This window comes from Uranotaenia lowii, chromosome 2 (genome assembly GCF_029784155.1).
Source record: "Uranotaenia lowii strain MFRU-FL chromosome 2, ASM2978415v1, whole genome shotgun sequence".
Taxonomy (NCBI): Eukaryota; Metazoa; Arthropoda; class Insecta; order Diptera; family Culicidae; genus Uranotaenia; species Uranotaenia lowii.
Window position 1 is genome coordinate 350732979 of NC_073692.1, and position 22247 is coordinate 350755225.

Sequence of the window (22247 nt, forward strand, 5' to 3'; positions counted from 1 at the left end):
GCTTCTTATTCATACTACTCAGACCAGATTAACGAAAAAAAAAAAAAAACGGAAAAGAGGATCAAGTCGCGCACCATCGATGATGGAGGAAATTCGATGCGGAAAATTGCCTGTTCATGCCTGTGCTTTTTTGTGTTTTTTTCTTCTCTTCTTTTCGACCGATTGCTGCTGAATCTTCAAGAAAAAATAACGAAATTGGTGCCCAAAATAGATCAATTCCTCGTCCGAGTTTTAAGGTTTTTTTTCAAATTTCGGTTGCCCGCTTTGTGCCTTTTTCTCAGAATCGTGCCTTTTAGTTTTCCGCTTTTCCGTTTTTATGTAACTCCGGTTGGCAAAAATTGAAAAAAAAAACTTCGGAAGAATGTTTTGTGCCTTCGCGTCAATCGGGGAATCCAGAAAAAACGGGTTTTCCTGGGGGAGCACCTGGATTGAGCCCCCTCGAAAGATTCCCGGAAATCGCTTTTGTTTTACTCGCTTTGCGCCGCAAAAAATGTGAAAAAGGAAGATGTGTCCAAGATGTTCGCGGGGGGATGATTCATGCCAAAAAATGCGGATATATCAACGCGACAGTGAATTTCCTTTTCTGATCTGTTAATTCCTTCTGATTTTTCTTACCATTTTCTGTTATGAGTTTGCATTTTCCTTGAATGTCCTTCTACGAGCTAACAATTGCCTTATGCGTATGTCTCTTCCTTCCCCGGTTGTTGTAGATAAAGCTTTTCCTAGGAGGAGCCTTTTCTAAAGAGAAATTGTTCCAAAGTGTACAAAAAAATATTGCAATGCGTGTAAGGCTTAGTTGCATTTGAAATTTGCGAGTTTTGCACTTGAATATCGAAGTATCGGAAAACAGATTGCCGAGCTGTGGAAAAGTGTGAAATCAGCTTAAACCAAGGGAAATAGAAAAAAGAAAGGCAAAAGTGTAAAATCAAACGCCTTTCCCCGAATGTGTGCTGCTCGGCGATGATTTTTATTTTAGATATTTTTGAGTGAATAGTGTGAAAATTGTAGTTTGTTAATTTTTGTGAGTGTGTTCCATCCCGTTTTCCAGTAGCAGTTTTGAGCAGAAGATTAAATTGTGAAGCAAAAAAATAAAAATAATCAGACAACCAAACATCCTTACAGAAGAAGAAAAAGAACAGACTTGGAGTCCAGTTTATTAAGAGCATCTTTGCCTGAACAAACGCCATCACAGTAGCAGAATATCATCATTAAACGGTAACGTGTTCTTTTTTTCTATTTCATAAAACTTCAGCTTTTCTAGCTTTCGGGAAGGGAAATTTTGCTGGATGCTTTCTGCTTAAAATTTTCATTCGCTGATCGTTTTTTCCTTCAGTTGCTCCCTTTACTGTTCGAAATTTAACTGAATCTTTGAATAACCCCGAAAACCTTTCTATTTCGATGACTCAAAACAAGACCCCGTAATCCGAAACGGAGAAACTTTTCTTTATCCTTGTGGGGCGCAAGCATAAAATGGACATCCTTTTTTGTTCTCGAATAATATCGATTTTTCCAATCGTCGTCGTCCTAGTGCTACGAAACGACGAAGTTAGTCCGTCCGTGTACCACAAAGAGAGAGAATATTAGTCAGCAAACGGCAGGAGCTTTTTGCTCCCCACCAAACGAGAGATTTGCCTCTCACGAATTTTTCATCCCCCCTTACTTCTTCCTCTTTTCTCATTGCAAAAGGGAAGACGGCCCTGGAAACTTTTCGGTTCCTAAATACTCCGAAAAATTTGATTAATGATACTTACTCATTAAACCCTTTGTTAAAAGATAATGATTAGCACTTTCTATCAACTCAAAGTTGCAACTCTATGGGAAGAAATTGAAAAAAAACGTTAAAATCATCCCCCCCTACCCCCTACTTGTGTCAGTAGAAAATGCTGCAATACTTTAGCCAAAACATTCAACCCGCTAGTAAAAGAGAAAGCAGAGCAGTCGGAGAGTCTGGCACAGCGAAACAGTGTGTGCCAGTACCCACTAAATCCTTTTCGCCAAACTCGCCAAGCTCCCCAATTTATATTGCATGGCAGTGCAAACGCGCTGTGATGTGGTGAACCATTGCTTCGTCGTTCGTCCCCCCTTTCCAACTTTTCCGCTTTCCAATCCACAAAAAACGTCGTCATCGTCAAAGGACGAACCGAAAGGCAAAACGAACCATGCCTAACCATACCAGAGCCCAATTGGCATAGCCGAACTCTGTGAGTCTACTACATTGAATGTGCTTACTTACTCTGAAATGCCCCATCGATGACTATGGCTAGACCCCAACAGGACCGCGGAGAGTCCGAGGCTTCATCTATGTTGGGGAGCGCCTGGTGTGAGATGACGTGCGAGCAGTGTTGCCAGCTGAGTTTGGTATTTATTTGCAAAAGCTCTAGAAACAATTTCAGCCTCAAAACCATAATTGAGATTATAGTTTTTTTTGTTTTAAATTGAGACTCAAAACAGCATCAAGTCTCTTTAGGCGAACTGTTATATTTAAATGCTGAAAATACTTACATGACAATGTTTATTCAATTTAGGCTATTAACGATTCAAAATGGAACAATCTCATTAAAATCCATTGAGAGGCGTTGATCGACGAGGGCAGCCTGGGTCGACTTAAATTAGATGATACCGCTGTTCCAATAATGGCGATAAACGAACTGCTTCATCCCTGTATCCTCCTGTTATGTTGATCTTAGGAAAAACGAACATTTCCTTCCCCACAGGAAAACTCTCTTCTATTAATACGATAGCAACACAAATTTTGATTTTTTCCATCGGTTCCGGACTTCAAACTTTGAAAACCTAGCAATAGGGTACTTCTGTCTATAATGCCCTTGCGGGGTAAAATGCCAGCGACTATATTTTGATAAATTTTAAAGATTTGCGAAGTTTTAAGTAGATTCTTTTTGCACAAATGTGTTCTTTAAATCAACACCATGTAATTTTAGTAAAATTCATTACCAGATGTTCATTTAAACACGAATAACAATCAAATTGAATTTTGTGGTGACTATTTATCATTTAAGTTGTAAAAAGAGATCAAATGAAATAAGCTTTAACACCAGTATGATTTCTTAAAACATCCTCAACATTGATTTTATTGGTTGTTCAAAATATATATTCGAATTATCAATTGATGAAAAACTGTGGTAAATTGTTGTTTTATTGTAAACTGAAGATTTATTTAATTTAACATAACCGATCAAAATGCCCACATCAATTTTTGGACAAATCGCCCTCCTCTCAAGGTGCTGTTCGGTAAGATGTAAACAAAACCACGTGTTTTATTCTAAATTTTGGAGTGCAGTTTTCCATGAATACAGACCGATTATCGAAATGATTTTTTGATCTTCTTATTTGCTTAGTCCTAAATTATCATTAGGATGCATAATAATTGCAACTTTCGATCGGGTTTGAGTAAAAAACGTGCACTGAAAATCGAATCGGTTCGCTAAATTTGTCGCCAAAAGCAGCAGAAATATTTCGTTGAGACTCACACAGTTCAAAATAAAGTAAAAAATTTCAAAAAAAAAATCCTTTTTCCATTGAGAAATATTTACAAACCACTTGTTTTTATGTGTAGATAAACTTGGAAAATTTTTTTTTTCAGTTTTTTTTCGAATAAAATAACAGGATTGATTTATTTGCACTGTGAATATTGTGTTGTTTTTGAGTCGTTTTGATCCAATGTTTTGGAGCATCATGTGCCTACACTGGAGCGTTTAACATCCAAGGATTTCAAAGGTTGCTTTTGAAGGCGTTTGTAAAAAAACGAATATTTTCATAGTTTTAACAAATAAAAGTTTTATTATTGACAAAATATGAGTAGAAGATAGAAATATGAAGCACATGTTGCAATGTATTATGGTGTTCAGCTTATGTATTCCGCATACTCGGTCATTTCCCTTAGCAGGTGCATATTTCCCCAAAATACCCTAGCTCATAAATCCCGTGTTTCGGTGGTTGTTGCACCTTTGTTTTCCTTCCTTTGAATTTGCTCTCAATCGCAGCAATCGGGCAAAACATATTTCTCTGACACGAAGCCCGTGGAATCAAAATTCAAGCATTTTGCACAGTTGATATGTTTTTTTTTAAATTCTTATCAACAATTCGATGACCATATATTCCGAACATATCTTTCCAAGAAAAATAATCACTTCACACATCTGTTGTTATTTTTCTATAACATCACCTTTACCAAAACGCCTGACTTCAAACCTCAATTACACTTTTCTCTCATTTGAGTTGCGATTTGGAACATACAGGAATTCGACATATTCCAGTAACAATTCATCTAAACTCGAGAATCCTCCAAAAGCTATTTTTAAAACTTCAGATTTTCTGTAGATATGGATCGCATCATGCAATTTTGGAAATGAAAATATTGTCCCACTCGAGAGGCGAGGTCTCCGGAAAACTTTTTTGCACGCTTTTGGCACCATTTAAACATCTGCCGATTAAAAAAAAATTCTCCGCTGTTACACTTCTATATTGTTTAATAGTAAACTTAACCGAAAGCTAAAGTTTAAATTTTCACTTAATTTTGTTAGTTTTTTTTCGAATAGAAATTTTGCAGCTACGAAAAACACATGTTGCACTTTCAACCGACGCCTACTTCTCCAGTTGCATGGTTTGTTTTTTCAGAAGGTCTTTTATTCTTACTAAATTTAAAGTTAAAAATGATGAAACCCTTATATTGAACCCAAAATCTATCAAATTCGTGCCAAAATTTAATTTGAGCTTAGAAAAGATATTGCTATTAGAGTCTCTGAATATTTATTTATTATTTGTCTATAACAAATAGACACATTCAGTTTTTGTCTGATCTCGCCATAATATTAAAAAAGACACTTCTAGATTTTAGATGACAGTAATTTTGTCACTACGCAATCAATGAGCCATGCCGAAGCTCAAAACACAGCGTGCATGAATTTTGATATTAAGTTCTGCCTTTTCGGACTGAAGCCATTCAAAACTCTGACATGGATATATTTTAACTTTAAATCTGATCAGTTATTCCAAGTCCTTCCATAAATTTTTTAATCTGAATGCTGTTTTTCAATTCAGTTCATTGTATTTATAACCTAGATTTTATTCAGAGATTGATTCTTTTTGTATCTTGTTGGTTATGACACCTGGAACTTAATTTTGAGTTCACAACATACACAACTAAATTTTGTGAATGCTTTTTCTAAACTTTTTTTTAGCTATACCATTAAAAAAATAAATAAATTCAAGCATGAGTTCTATCACGGAAGCATGATCGACAGAAAGGAGACTAGAGAAATGAAAGATTGCGGGTTCAAATTAAAACAGTCAGTGCAGTCAGTATTTTTTTTATAAATTTCCAAAAAAAAAAAATTTTTTTTTCTTTTTTATTTAACTTCTCTTGCAATATAACCTATCCTGATGGAATCATTTCCAATAAAAATGCATGTCCCTAATCAGGACTTAAGTTAAAGTCGTTAAAGCTTTCAAAATATGAGATAATCCCAAGCAACCAAACGTTCACAGTTGGTTGAGAAAAGGTGTATTGGGTCTTTGCGGTGTCTATGGTACATAAAAGTTACCTAAAAACTTTCAGTGCCTTCTGAAAGATTAAAAAAATTTGATAACGACTTTGAAGTCTATTTAATAAATTTCAATTTTGGACTGATAATCATTCTCTTCAGACATAAACGAGAGCTGATTAAGCTTCCATAAATTCTTGTCAAGGGAATTTTGGTTACTTGGGATGTTTATCGCTTCAGAACAAATTGAAGAAATCTCATATAATATTCTATTCAAGGTTTTGAAGCAGAATAGTGGTTTTTGTGGATTTGTTAATTCACATCATCATTAATTTTTTTTGCAATTCAGATTTCTAAAAAACGTTGATATTTAATCGGTTCTTGAATCTATTTTTATGCAGAAGTGCAAGAGTTATGATTCTACATCTGTCATCTAAGAGCATTATTAAAGTGATTAAAATATTGTGCTGTTACCATCTCTAACGTAACATTGAACAATGCTAACGTTTAAAGTAATTTGAATAATTTTGTGAAAGCTTCTTAAGCTTTCAACAATCCCCGGCATACATTATTCAAATGAGGCTTTCAGAGTATAATTTCGCATTTATAACGTAGTCAATTTTACATAAGTCTCTCAAACCATTTTTCATGACTTGAAATGACAGGTTAGAAATGACTGGAATTCATGTCTAGAATCTTTGTTGGTATTTCAGACCTCTAGACTTTGTCTTGTAAAATGACATACTAGAACAAAATCCAAAATGCTAAGTTGAACAGGAATTTAAGATAAAAAATAATAACTTTAACTAAGAGATAGTCTTTAACTCAAGGTCATACGAAAATATGATAGTATTATTAAGTTTTGTTAAAATTTTGTTAAGCTTATTAGTCACATTTTCGTAGGTGATGGAAAGAATTAGAGACATGAGCTATCAGAGAACGAAAGAACATAAGCCGTAAATATCATGAATTTTTCGAAAAAGATACAACGGCTCACCGGCAGGACTTGAACCTGCAATCTCCGCTTCAGTACAACGGCGCGTTAGCCAATTTTACCACGGTGAACGTGATGAAACCGGCGAACCCGAGCAATCGAGCTCTGCCGATCAACTGCTGGACCTTCTATCGAAAACACCATGTTGACCGAGATCATCAATTTTGTACTGAGGTCAAATGACCGGTGTCTAGGATTGACAGCACATCCAAAATGGCTCTTTTTAAACATAAATAACGGTGCCGGCCACGTCCTAGTAGAGAAGAATAGAAAGGGATGAAAAAAATATATTCATGCTTTAGGACCGAGGTTACCTCTGCATCCTAGCAAAACAAACAAACAACAAGCAAAGCAAAGCAATTTTGTGGATGGGGGAAAAGGATATGATTTGGAGAAACTTTTGACTAGTGTTATGCAATCTGGGTTAAAATCCTATTTCCTCCTATGCTCCCGTAATTTCCTTCTATTTAACAGATGATGTAACAAGTTCATTTGTTTTTTTTTATAAAAAACCCAACATTATTTTATAGCGTAACTTATTTGGCTTTAATTTATATCTATTTCATTTAAAACATTTTTAATCAGTTCAAATTTTGAAAAGTTACCTTGTTACTTCAATCAAAAATATTCGTTGTTGACTTGTTGATATATACTTTTGTATCTTGGACAAATTGAATGTTATTGAAAGCTTTGGTTAAAAATAAAAAAATTTGAATTAGTTCTGGAGTGAAGATTTTTTTAAATAAATTTTTAAACCTTTATCAGAAATCATGAAAGTTACCGTTGCAAATCGTCTCATACCTAGATTCAACTCTTTGCTCAAATATAATTTTGTATTAACTATCGCAGTGAGGCTTCTTTCATAAAAAGAGAGCGAATTGGTGAATATTATTATATAAATTATGAAGTGATTTTTTGATACACACACTAATAAACTAAACTTGGGAATAACTTTCAGTAGCAATTTTGTACAATTTTTGATAGATGCATATAATTATTTATACTGATAAACCATTTCCTTTTTTTCAACGGGGAAGTCTAACTCAAACCCATTGTTAAATACGACACAATCCGAACGATTTCTTATAGAATTTCATCAGATTTAAACACAAATATATTCTGTCAAACATATGACAAGAATGCGTAAGAGATTCATTGTATTGAAAAATAATTAACTATGGTAAAATTTGGCTAAAAAAAAGATATTCGACTAAAACATGCATATAACATAAAATTAATTTAATTAATTTTACATTTGTATTCCAGCAATTTAAGTTTTAGCATAATAGCGATATTTTAGTAAATTGAAATCTGTTATCAAAATAACAGAATATTTCAATAAAGTTCAACATATAACATCGAATAAAACATGGAGAAAATACTTAGCTTTGATGCTTTTTTCCGGCAATGGTTTACTTCGGTTCATTCGGAGGTCTCCGCCCAATGGAACAGCCGACAAAATTCCGAGAAGAATTAAAATTGGCATGGTTTGGAGCTTGGGCATCAGGTTGAAGCAGCTGATGCGAACTTTTTACTTCTTACTATTTCACGAATTTTCCACTCTTTTGCTTTTAAACTTGGAAGGAGCAAAACTTTCCACTTCCTATTCAAGCAACGCTTACTAACGATTCCGATTAGCTTTCTTGATTAGTTAAAACCCAAGTAACCAAAAGTTCCGTAAAACATTCTCTTAAAAGCTTACTCAGCCCTGCTCAAGGGCTGTATATCATTGTATTCAGCTAGAAATTTAAGTTCATATCCACACTTTCAAGTTCCATATCCAAAGCTGAGTAGAAGGCTATTCAGCCTTTGCATGAACTTAAAAAAAAAAAACAGGAAAAGGACAAAATAATTCACATTTTTTTGTTATTAATCTTACAATTACCAATGAAATCTGTTTGTTTTAAATCCTTTTCTCTAAATGAATATCATACTTACTCTAAAACTTGCTTCTTGCTTGGGGATTTGAACCTGAACCCTCCTGGTGAAAGCTGAGCATGTTACCTTTGTACCATGGTGTCGTACTTTTATTCGTATATTCGGACAAATTTCGAAATTTCCGCGATTCTATTTTTTTTCACTCTATAAACGCGACCTATATCTCCAAGCTTCGTTAACAGAATGAGTGATCATCATTTGCTCTCTTTTTCTCACTCGTAACTTTCGCTAACGTTGTCGTTTCGTGAAACTGACAGCATCGAAATTCCACACGTTTAAATGTGTTAATTCATATTTAGGTACAACGCGTTGATTGAATCCGATTGAGAATATTTATTTACTCATTTTTTTTAATTTATCTATCGTCTGTAGTTGTATTCACTACACATGGGTGATTCTTATGGTATCGATGTTCAGAATATTAATTTAAACAAATAAAGGACTATCCCTTCTCAAAGTAGGCTTTTTACCAAAAGATAAACAAACAATCACGAAATTAGATTCAGCAAGATTTGGAATTGAGCTAACGTTAGTATAAAGTTTGATGTTATTTTTGTGAAATCTTTTTTGCACCACATTCTTTCTTCTACTTGTTTCGACAGTTTAGAAAGAAAACTTCTTAAACTATCAAACCAAGAAGAGTTACAGAAGGGCTAATCAGGAGAAAATGGAAAATTTAGTGAGGATTAAAAGCAAACTGAAAAAGGAGGCAACAACCAGAAAATCGTAAGTTTTGATAAATATTTTTGTTCCTTCTGGGTGTCTATTATGTTTTATGATTTTCAGGATGCTTTCGAAGTTTTGGACAGTTTTGGAAATGAATTTATAAAACGGTTCAACTAATCGGAACGGTCCGTTGTCCTAGACGGAAAACCTATGCTATCAACTGATAACCCTGTGCTTGGTCACTATCCTGCTTGATTCGACCTTATTGTTAAAGTAATTTGCAAGATGAGTCTATCAATGAAATGGTTATCACGATGCTCAAGTTAGAGGAGAAAAATAACTAAAATCCAAAAACGACGTTTGATTTGAGGTTTGAAACATTAAATTGAATTCATTAATAAAAACGGTTTCTTCCAATAAAATGTTATGGGTTTTCATTTATTTTTGAAAATTAACCATTTTCTTCATTTTAAGCTTTCATCATCTTTCTAAACTCATCTGGAGTTTAAAGTTTTATTCCTATATAATTTAAAACCTATAAATAATTCCTTTGACTATTACTACTCTAATAAGGATGTGATAATAATTTCGCGAAGGAAAATTAAACGAAAAATCGGATTGTCAACGAAGAGATGTGTCTTTTGTTTCGGTTTATTAGATATAAATATTGTTCAAATTTAAAACGTGAAATGAATTTCTAAGACAATCTTTAAGATTTATGACTTCTTTCCATTTTGATCAAAACAGTTGATTTATTTGTGGGTTTATTTCGTTGTTCGTATATTCGTAGCTCTGATTTTCTGTTATTCTTTCTTGTGCAAAATCATAACGCTTACGTTTGCATTGAAGTTCTTTAGAAGTTCCTCATGGAACCAAAAAGTTCGTAACAAATTCTTCATGAAACCAAAAAGTTCGTAAGAAGTTCTGCATGGAACCAAAAAATTCGTTAAAAGTTCGTAACGAAGCACGATACGCCAAATTGAATCCTGGATTTTTTAAGGTACTTGGAACGCACAAAAATGTTCCATGCTACTTGTTTAGACTTTTTATGTTCGTTCAGAAGTCCAAATCAAGCACTTTTTTCATTTCCCTCGAGTACCTTTTATACAGCCAAATGTGAACTTTTGATGCACAAAATTAAGTATCTTTGCGACTTTTGGTTACTTGGGAAGTTTCTGCTCTGATTTAAATAACTTAGAATAAGTGAAATCGAAAATATAATGACTTGAATCGGAGTTAATTTTGAGCCTTGTTCCACACAGAATATTTTTCGATGTAATCTTCTCTCGTGAATAAATTTTTCGACAATTTCGACGGGTAATGAATATTTCTTCAAAAAATTGCATAGGAATTCGGTAAGCTCGGATAGTTAGCAAAAGAGGTCGGAGAGTGAATTAAGTTTGAAAGTCGCTGAAATTCTGAAATTCATTCGAAACTCGTAGACGTTATGACTAATTTTTAAAATCCTTATATGTTTATTTTCATTAAGAGACAAGTTTTAGAACTTGTTTATTTAAACATTCCCAAATTCTCTTAATACTTCAGTTTTGAATCATATATTTTGAATTATATTTTTTTATCTTATGATTCTGAGAAAAATTTGTAAAAGTTTTTCAAGTGATCTGAGGAACTTCTTTTCAATAATGGTTTCTCGATTTCACTAAAAATGTGAGAATTAATATCGAAGGCAAAGAAATTCGTTTAAACGGTTAGTATTAGGGACATATTAAAAAAAAAATTCAACGATATTAATATCTATACGACATAACAGAGTACGTGCTTGCTTTCAACATTTTTAATTCCCTGTATATTTTTTCACAGAAGAAATATTACTCAAAATACTCAGATGAATTGAAGTATTTTTGATGCCCTAATGACTAGGAAAATAGTCAAAAAACTGAATATGTTATTCACACTTAGACATAGTAGTAATAGCGAAGTAAGAACAGTTTTCATTTGAAAAAAATAAAGTGCGCACTCCTAATAACCTTAACAGATCGCTATTACTCTACTAAGAAAATTGTTCCTTCAGAATTTTATTATAATCTTATATGTAAAAATGGAGGCGTTTTCTTTGTAACAACATCACGTATGAATGGTCGGTCGGAATGAAGTGAAATTTGGTATCCGAGGGTTTTTTGGGTCAGAGATGGTTTGTATAATAGTTTCGAGAATCTCACTTTTTATGGAAGGGGGGATCCTATAAAAAATCAACTAGAATCGGGAAAACTGATTCACGAGCACGAAGAATTTGAAGAACTGCTAACATTTTCCACATTTTTATTAAAGAACGGGTAAAACGAAATTTACCGGGTCAGCTAGTAGATAAATAAAATTCAAGTATTTACCGTTTTCCACGAACCCTTTAGAATATATGTAGGGTGAATGTCTTGTCTCCAAGTCAAAATTCCGAATACTAAGAAATATGGTTGGTACTTGGCAAACATTTTTATACGTTTTTTATTTAATTTTTCAAGTATAATCCAGTTAGGAAATAGACTTTTTAAGTGTCTGAACAAGAAACAATGATGTAAGTCACATATTATAGCTGTTTTCTATGGTTAATGCGCCTTCCTTAAGGTGGCCATTATGCCCTTATCTCCCCTATGTTGCTTAAAATTTAAACTGTGAAGTGATTTAATTTTTTCGGTACCTGAATAGATATTTATCAGGTTTAAAATGTATGGTGTCATATACGTCTTTCATTCAAGTCTAATCATCAGTTTGGATAACGGCGACAAAGGGTCACCATCCATTTGTGATGATTGTCCTATACCTTTTTTTCATTTCTAACACGATAGACCAACTAAATAAAATAAGCTTGCCTACCAAAAAACGGTCCACATCCACATCATCAGCAAAACGCAAGACATACATACACATTCGGGAAGCTCATAATCTAAATTGCCAAAGGTTGGCATGTTTGAACAAATTTTCAGCTCAAATTAACAGTTTGCAGTTCCAACGATCCACATCCAATAATGACCACACTCCATCAAGCGGCTGCCTGGCCTGGTGCCGCCTCATAATCCTAATGAAAGGGCACAGAAATCTACGCCAATATCGGAACACGAGAAGTAGCAGCAAAAAAATAGGACACGCGAGAAGCAAAAAAAAAAACGGAAGTGACACGAAACGAACTTACCACAGCAGCTAGGCTAGGAGGAAAAAGAAACAACAACAACAAAAAACATAATATAAACGGAAAAACCTCGCAACAACACACTGCTAAAACAGAGCCAGAGAGGTCCTTTCGAGGTTGCTTTTTTCTTTTTTTTCCCGACTTTCGGTTTGGTAATTATTTGTGTGTGTGTTTTCCTCCGATTCTTCTTCCTCCACTTTTCCGAGTCGTTTTCCTTCTTTCGCCTCTACTAAAACAGAAAAAGTACAATGCAGAGATCAAGTAGTGTCAGCAACAGAGAACAGCATTCGGGGCGCCAACGAAAATCGATATCCTTATTTGTCTGCTGCTCTTCTGCTGCTGTCGAAATGCTTGGGGTTTTTTCGCTGCTCTCTGGTGGTAGGACTAAGCAAGTATTTCGAGAGACCTCCCTGAATCGGAATCGAAAAGCACAACACACTCATACATATTCTCTCGGAAGCAAAGGAAGACCCTCGCACAAGCTTATTTGCTCAGCAGCGCTCAGTTCAGCTTGGGCTCGGCGACACACGTGTCAAAGTTTAAAAAAGTATCAGCAGCAGTAGTATTCTAGACAGGGATGCCAGAGATCCGTCATGCAATCGTTGTTGACTTAGTAACTCCATTTTAACCGCATTGTAATAAGTCCCAGAGAAGCTAGAACTGTTGCCTAGGCTAGTAGTCCATTTAACAGAAACTCGGACTACATTTTTTTGCTAGTTCCTGAGCCCGTAAGCTCGTAAGCTGATGACGAGGCAATGCGAAAGATGAGTTCTGATGAACAACAAAACATGTCACAATCAACAACACAATCATTAATTTCAAACAAATTCCTTCGATTGAAACATGTAACATTTCTGAGTCGTTTTGCTCATCGCTAGTTCGACGACATCTATCCGGCTCCAGTTGGGCGACCTTCTAATATATCCTGAAATTATTTCCTTAAAAATGGTTTCTTAGTCCAAGGTTTTTCTAAATTACTTCAAGCCTCGATCAGTTTGCGATGGCTTCCTAATTCGACGGCCTTTCATGGCATCAAAATCCCGATCTACCATTCAAAGGTACTCCCTCGATCTTTTTCGGCGTCAATCCTCTATGAGATTAGCTTAGCTTGATCGACTTTTTTCGGCGTCAATCCTCTATGAGATTGTGCAAAAACAAGTCTCTGAGGCAAAATGGATTGTTGAGAACTACATTGATGCACTGTGAGAACCTCCACGAAACTCAACCCAAAACACAGATAATACCGGTTTAGCGGATCAAAACTAAGGAATAAATTTCACGACAACATTTGCATACCACAACACTTATCCGATTTTTTTTTAAATACATTGTAATAATTTTTTTTTCTTTTTTGATAGGAGTTTAACACGTTAAGGTCATTCTTCCTCGTCATTGTAATAATGTTATCATTTAATGATAACAAAATGAAGATGACATATTTTCTCACATCGTGAGATAGTTTTTTAAAGTAATTGATTCTCATAAAAAAATCGAGCAATTAATGCAGAAATTTTAACATTTTTTGATGCTGTAAAAAACTTTACCCCGTATGACGGATTGGCTTAATTATATCACCTACAAACTTAATGTTGCTTTTTTATCCTATAAGAACACTATTGGTATAAATACATTTTTTGGATAACTACCAATTTTTTTAAAATAAACATTTTTATAATTCAGTTACTAGTCTAGGCTAAAATGCATCAAAATGCTAATCAAAGATTGACCTTTAAAATCTCGTTTGCATATGCTAGAATATGATTGTTTTGCATCACGCGTTTGTTAATTTAAACATTTTATCCATCCAAACATTAATTTTTATGATTTCAGCTAGTGGATTTTTTGTAGTATTTTTTACCCCTAAATGTATGCAACACCCTTATGCAAAATCTTTAAATACAAACAAAAGGTTTTTATTTGACAGAAAAATGTAAAATTTAATTCGAACAAACTTAAAAATTACTGAAATTGTAACATCACAAATATATCAAAAACTATAAAAAAACGATTTTATTTGATTTTTCATTACACGCAAAATAATCTGCACGTCGTGGCTACGTGAAAAACTACATAATTTTTATCCAGCATCTACGTGAAATTATGCTACGAATAGAATATGTAAACGCGCCCCTATAAGACTTCGTGCTTTATGAAAATCATTTACAAAATCACGTGAATTTTAATTTTCTTCAACGCTTTGTGATGATGAATGCTACATCAAATGCGTTTAGTAATGACAGATATTTGCGTACATTTTCTTTTCAATTTTTGTTTTAAACAATGCCATTTAAATTAAATTTCATTGTTAATGCCGAGTGAATTTTAGGATTTATGTTCGTCAAGTCAAATCGTGAGACGGAATACTATGAAAAAATAATTCATAGTAATAAACATTTATTTTCTTTTTCTCACACTATACTTATTTGGCAGTAAAAAAAAACCTCAATTCCGGGAGATCTTTCCAGCGGGTCGATTAACGAAATTCTGTAAAACGTCAGTAAGCTAATATTAATATTAAAAAAAAACTAAATAACAAATGGTTAAATTACCTCCATCCAATCCCGAAAGTTTTTTGTAGCCCTTAATTATCAGCAACATATTCACATGTTCTGATACAATAAAAAAAAATCGTTAATCGAGAAGTTCAGTGCTTCAAAAAATAATTGAAAATATTATTTAAAAATCTCTACATTCACGTCATCAGCTAACGGAATGACTCCAGATACACGTCATTTTTCAAACAAGAATTGCAAAAATGCAAAAAATGCTTTCACTTAGACGTAAAATTTACGAGCTATTTACGTAAAAAAAAAATAATTAGACACACCTAGAATCGATGTGATGCATCTAACGCTTAGTTCCCGTGAAAAAGACCGTAAAATTTATTTCTGAATTATTTTGGATGTAAAATTAAAGTTTTTGGCAACTTATCCCTTTTTCTAAGTGGGATAAAAATCGCTTGTTTTTGAAAATTTAAAAATAACAGGTGAAACAAATAATTTTTCTGACTACGTGAACCTCACCGGCAGGATTTGAACCCGCAATTTCCGCTTCAGTAAAACAGCGCGTGAGCCAATCACACCATGGTGAACGTGACGAAACGGGTTTTAGTATGCGTACATGTGGAGCTCCGTTGGTCGACCGCTGGGTCTTCTATCGATACTCCATCCTATATCTCAGATATGTTATTTATCCACTATTGATCTCTCTGTTGTCTTTCTATCTCGGAATTTTAGCCGAGCGCGCACATGGTCGATTGCTTCGGGTTGATCGCTACTTACGGTCATATGCAGAGTTGCCAACAAATAAAAAAGTCGAACTGCCTAATTTTTATTGCATTTCTTACAAAAAATATTTAGTTATCGATCATGGTGATATAATTTATGGGTTTAAGACCACTTTTTAAAGGTATCTATTGATTCTGCTTGATGATTTACTAAATTCTTTTCTCCAAACAATTTCCAATATTGAGAAAAATATTCAATTATATAAAATTTACTATTTCTTACGAATGATGAGAATGTGGCTCCAAAAAAGGTGATAAAAAAAATCATAACAAATTTAGATCACCAATTTAAATACGATAGAATCTGTAATAACAAGAGGATTTATGAATATGAACCCAAAATAAAGCCCCTATAAAAAGGTATCCATCAATCAAATTAAAAAATATACTATATATAAGTGATATGAACGATAACAAGCTCTACGATAACGTTTTCGAGCACACAAGATAAAAGAAGCTTACAACAGAAAAAATATTACCAGTTCGTTCTCTCGCTTGATGGTAAAAATTCTCCACGAATTTAGAGCTTTATATACAGTAAGAATGAAAACCAAAATTGTCTGGGGTTTGTATTTATGGAGGATTAGAAAATGAACAACATAAGCCGTCCTTAAATTTCTCATTTGTTACGAATCATGTGTTGGAAATGGAATTCGAAATCCAAATTTTATAATCCAGATTTGACAAAACATTTAGATTTCTGAACCAGAATTCATTTAGCTCGTTCAAATTTGGAATTTGCATTTTAAAAACAAAATTTAGACCACAAGTTAAGTTTAAAGTCTCACATTATTAGAGTAGTGCATAGGCAACTTGTATGTATATTCGACAAAAATCGATTGAAAAAAACGGTTTTAACATTTATTTTTATTTTTTGTGACCATAATTTTCAAAAAATTAAAAAAAAATATCCATATGTCCAACATGCAGTTCTTAACGTCAGCTTCCTAAGGCACTAAGTGATTTTTTTAGGGATTGATAAGTGATCTAGAACCTTTTTTTCGAAGCATGTTTTTCTTCGACGTTGAATAATATATAATCGAATGGTTGTAATTGAATATTGTCTTAGTACCATATTTAAATTACGTTACAAGATTTTCAAATCTATAAATGGTGTACGATTTGTACTGTAGAAAAACAAGCATGATACATCAATTTTAGCCGAGTGGTAAAATGACACTCTAAATAGATCCCTAATGGGTGTTTTTTGGGAGATTCCAAAAGATTTTTTGTTATTTTTGTGCGCTTGAAGAAAGCTTCGAGCCCTCAAACTTGCAATAGTGTCATATTGACAATCTATGACGGAATATGGTTAAACATGTTCATCATTCTGTTTATTGAGACATTAAGTTTTCCAAAAATTTCAAAATCAGACAAAGTCAAGCTTATTTTAAAAAATCAGGGGAAAACGCAGGCTTATCAGGTTATCATTATTGGTCTAAAAATATCAGGCAAATCCTAGAAAATCTGCCACATTGGCAACCCTAGTATGAAGAAGCAATTAGTGCTGCTCAAGGTTCCGAGCAGACCAGTTTTTTATTATACTCTGGAAGTTTAATTTAAAAAATAGAAAAATACGAAATTGAACCATGTGAAGAAGAAAAAAAGATTTGTAAACAAGTTCTCAAGAAGTGTATCTGTTTTTATTAAAATTTGATTATGGCGGTACTGAAACTCGCTTCCGGTAAATTAAGCGCTACCAGATCGGCCAACAGAAGAGTCCTGTTATTCTGCCTTGGTGCGCCCGTTCCGATTTATAATTTTTTTTTTGGATGATCTTATATCTAAACACATAGCGGACCAAATACGAGATATCTCGTTTTTTGGCTTGCCACGAGTGTGCTACTCTAAGAAGCATACCTCATATGTTATGAATTTAATAATAAATCATTGTTCAACAAATTTAAATACAACAATTCCAGTGACTAAAAGACACTAAATTTGTAGGATCTGGTCCAGTGGTTTCTGAGATAAAGAATTCCGAATTTTGGTTTTTCTCGGCATAGATTTGTTCGCGGTCCTCAATGTGTTAAGACAGCTCATTTTTTTTTCTTTTTATTTCATTCTACAACACTTTTTCCCTTATGTTCATTAAGCATCATGAATTCAAGTACATAGTAATGGAATTGAGAAGTCATGATAGTAAATTATTATAAAAAACTTCGAGCGGAGTCGCGGATTTGTAAATTTTGTTCACAGAACTCAATCATGTAGATTAGACTGGCCCATAACCAAAAAAATACTTATATTCCACGCGGCACCCCCAAGATTGGTGCCTTTAGGTGAAAAAATGACTTTCAGGAATTGTAGTTCTAATAATGACAAACGAGTTTGTAGAAGATTGTGACGCGATACGAGTAGACTGAGATGAATTATCCGCAATTGAATGTGTGATTTTTTTTCGCATTTCTTTGATATATCGTGAACGGTGTATGGGCTAATAATCGCCCTCACTTGATAGCATCGTCACACAATGAAGCAGTTCTTAGTTTTTCGACCTTTCTTTCAACTTTTTGCAGAGATATTTGTTATAAAATAAGCTACAACTTTGCCGAGGACATAAACTTTCTATATGTTATTCTCATTGTGTGACAATGCGATCAAGTTAATACTAATAATCCACCTATACACCGTTCACGATATATCGATGAAATGCAAAAAAAATCACACATTTAATTGCGGATAGCTCATCATTCCGCCATGAAATTCTGAGTTTTCTAGAATACTGTAAACATATTTTAGAACACAAAGAGTGAAAGTATGTCGATTTTTCATACATTTTGCCGAAAATCTCCATACAAATTTCAAGTCCTTTGCGCCAGCTCGTGCCGCTGCCAAATGACCTGAAACTTTCAGAAAGTCATTTTTTCACCTAAAGGCACCAATCTAGGGGGTGCCGCGTCGAAAAATATGTTGTAAAAATCATCCCATACAAATTTGGGCCAGTCTAATGGACATCACCTTGGTAAGTGATGTGGCCAAGAAAACCCTAGGCTCCTGAACTCCTGAATGTTTCTCTGTGAAACTCCTATCGTGTTCTATGTTGCAATACACAAGATGTCAATCAAACTTTTTATAAATTAGGATTCTATTCTTTTTTGTTTACGCATAAAGGATTTTAACAAGCTTGGTTATTCGTTCTCTAAATTGAGACTATTTATATTTTTACTTCTTAAAGGCATTCAAACTGTTTGATCTATTCTAGCAATAAGATTCATTTGAATTCGAAAACTCATCATAAAATGTAATTTTTTTTCGTGCAAAATGATCAGAGAATGAATCTTTCGATTGAATTGAATAACACTGTTAATCCATTAAATGGTGTTATTTTTCTCGAGATGATGCTTTGCAATAATCTATGTAACATCTTGAAAATATTGTCAATGCATCGATAGAATATCATTGTTAAGTGTTTACTTGTTAAAATACAAAAAAAATTTCAATAATGAAGCAAAATTTAATGATTTTTTTTCCTTTTTTTGTAAGACATACTTTGAAGAAAGTTCTATATCTTTAAAAACCACTGCTGCCCACAGTGGCAGAGCTTCGTTTCTGTGCAGTTTGTGTACATTAAGTTGTGAGTGGCAGAGTTGAGAGCAGCTGTTATCGCTGAATATGTGAGAGGGTACAAACCCGGACACATGTTCAACATATTCAAACACATAAAACTGCTCGTAATCAATCGGAAATTCGTGTACCAGACCATAAATCGATCCTAGAGACCAGGGGCACCGAGGACGAGACACGATCTGAACGACCAAGGTCTGTCAGAACTCCAAGGTTGAAAAAGATTATACGAGACCGGACGTGCGCGCTGCTTCCGACGACTTTCCGAGACATCTGAAGCTGGTTCGATCAGAGAAAGGTGGTGTAATTCCGAGATATCGTCTGTGAAGTATCTTGATAAGTTACTTAATAAAGTCATGAAAGTCAGATTCTGATTTTCTTCTTATTCTTTGAAATATTGAGATTTTTCTGTGTGACCGGACTTTTTTGTCACCCTGTACTGCTTTTTTCCTCTAAGTCGGTAAAATTTATTGCTTGTAAAACGAAATTCAAAGTCTAGTCAAGTGATATTTGAGAACTAACTTTCAGATTGTATAACGAAGGAAAGTAAGAAAGTATAGTCAAGGCCAGATGGTCCCGAACCACTTCTCCTATCAATTTCCATCCTGTACAGATCAAGAGCTTTCTATTCATGTGTCGCAAGTTTAAAATCTGATCATTTTGATTTCTGGGATTCCAGAACCGGCCAGATTGTTCAGTCAACATGGGCAAAGTCTCACTTCCAAAAACTTTATCCTTGCTGAATAAAACTAGCGAGGAAACGTTTCAACGGTCGCGATATTCATTTTAATAAAATTTCATTGAGATTCCTATGAATGTTACGAATATGGGCCCTATTACATAAAACGGGTCGAATAACTCGACTCGACTCCAGTCACTGTCGAGTCGAGCGAAATGTCGTATTACGGTTGTCGAGTGAAACTGATCAAATTAATTTAAGTTCTCGAATGGCGGCTATCATGTTGAAGTTTTTCGTAGTCGACTCAGTCGAGCTACTCGACTGAAATTCGACTCGACTCGACTACTATAATAACAAAATTGCTCACTCGAGTAAAATGACTCGTGACTCGTGTTATGTAGGTAATAGGGCCCTATGATTCAGTGACATTCAAAATGTTGAATGTCGGCATAGCATGAATATAAATATCATCGAAGCATAATATGAATATCATCGAAGCAACGACCGACTTTCATCCTGATCACATTTGTTTCAAAAGTGATGGGAAGTATAAGAGAAACATGAGATATCAAAGAAAGAAAGAACATAAGCCGCAAATATCATAAGTTGCTCTAATACTTCCCACCACCTTTGAAAATGGGATCATTTTCAGGTACAAAGATGTACCAAGGCGAATTCAAAACATTAGATTTGGGGAAATTTGAATTTTCGAAGTGTTGTATCTCTGAAAATAGAATATCAAGCCAAAATCTGAATGGTTGATTGAATGGAGGATAAAAAACACCGATTCAAAAGGCTATTTGGTTCATCAGTTATCAAATATTACTCAAAATTGATCATTTTCAAAACTTCTAAACGTTACATCACGAAAATACAAAATCTGATAAAAAACTCGAATTTATGACAGTATAATCTTTTAAAATCTGTTATTTGTTATCTGTTATTTTAAAGCCATCAGAATTCTGTTCCCTCGTGTTATAAATGATTGATTTAATCTAGTTTAACACGGTTATTTTCTTTCAATTAACTATCTTCAATATTTTGCATAACAGTAATCTAATACCACTAGGTTCTTGTTGGCATAAAAATAGATTGCAAAGCTTCTTCTGCTCCCCAACAGAGCATGGAACAAATCTCAGCCACGAAACGAGAATCGATTGCGGTGGTTGACTTTGTCCGACAGGACTCTGCCACACTTCCACAAACCGACAACTTTCCATGATGTTTTTACAACACTAACGAAACAAAAAAAAAAGGAAAAATAAAACGAAACTCTAATGCAGAACAACGTCATTCGATGTCTAAATAGCATAATGCGATGTGACCAAGTTAGGCTAACGTTTGTTCCAACTTAGTCTTTCCCGTTGTTTTTTTCCTTTCTTCATTCAAACTAAATAAGAAGTTAGTCTGTATGGATGGAAAATTCGGCTTCAGCATAGACCTTTTTCCTTCAGCTTTCGTCCATCGGCTGGTCGTGGGCTTTAGGTGGTTTCCTTTCGATTCAAAAATCCGACCCCCCCCTCAATTCGTAAAACATGGTGACGGCCGACAGTGAGAGTCCTTTGGCTTTCTAATTCTCTCCCTCTCTCACTTTTGGCTCTTACATAAGATTTAGTGAATGAATATTTCCTATGGGACTCCCCACGGGAATTGCTCTGGCCTGTGTCCTGCCTGACTTGGTGGTGATTTTCGGCATTGGACGACAGTTTTGAGTTCGGTTCGGTTTCGTTGGGAAAAGTCTTGTGCAATATTCATCAATATGTCGATCTATAATTGATGGGGGCCCGGTGAGGGTGTTTGTGTATGTCGGTGCGGTGGTGGTCGAAGGTTATTTTTACTTTTGGGGAAAGTATAATGCATTTTATATCTCGTGGTGGCAGCATTGGGTCAAAGGTTGAAAACAGCATTAGTTGCTGTATCGATTTATGCTCGATCACATTCGTGGCTCGAATATTTAGTGACTAACTAGTATCAGATTGGTGGTTGGCTGATACACATGGTACAACTTATAATCAAAAGCAGCAGAAGATACCAAAATGAGAATCTGGATTCAAGTCTCATTTCAAATGTTGATTTTGAAGATGGGTGTTGCACCATAATGCACATCGTGAAGAGTCAATGTAATCGTGATAGGGAAGATCTGAAACAGTAGCATAATAACTCTTCAGGTGCAAAGAACTCATACGACCCATAAAGCTATTTCGAATAGGAAAGGGAAGGTAATTGAGGGAATCTTACTTGGCCGATTGGACTGATGAATGATATAAATTACACAGCAAAAATTATTTCCTGTAAAATTACGCAAATGTCCTGTAACAAAAAGGAGCAGGACATTTACCGTAATTTTACAGGTTGAAAACGTGATATTTAATTTTTAGTGTACAACTATTTTACAGGACATTTGCTGTAATAATATATGAATCTTCGTTAAGTTTCAAGGAAAACAATTTAAAATTACAGGTTTTGTTAATAAC

The 22247-nt window shown here is 34.3% G+C and overlaps 1 long non-coding RNA gene across 1 annotated transcript in view; it reads left to right on the top strand.

The window, feature by feature from the left end:
• The window catches only part of LOC129747741 (uncharacterized), a 55421-nt gene that overhangs the window by 706 nt on the left and 32468 nt on the right, over positions 1–22247 (top strand). Inside the window, exon 2 of the long non-coding RNA XR_008737564.1 lies at positions 1049–1215. This is a non-coding gene — a long non-coding RNA (uncharacterized LOC129747741). The remainder of the gene's footprint in view (positions 1–1048; positions 1216–22247) is intronic.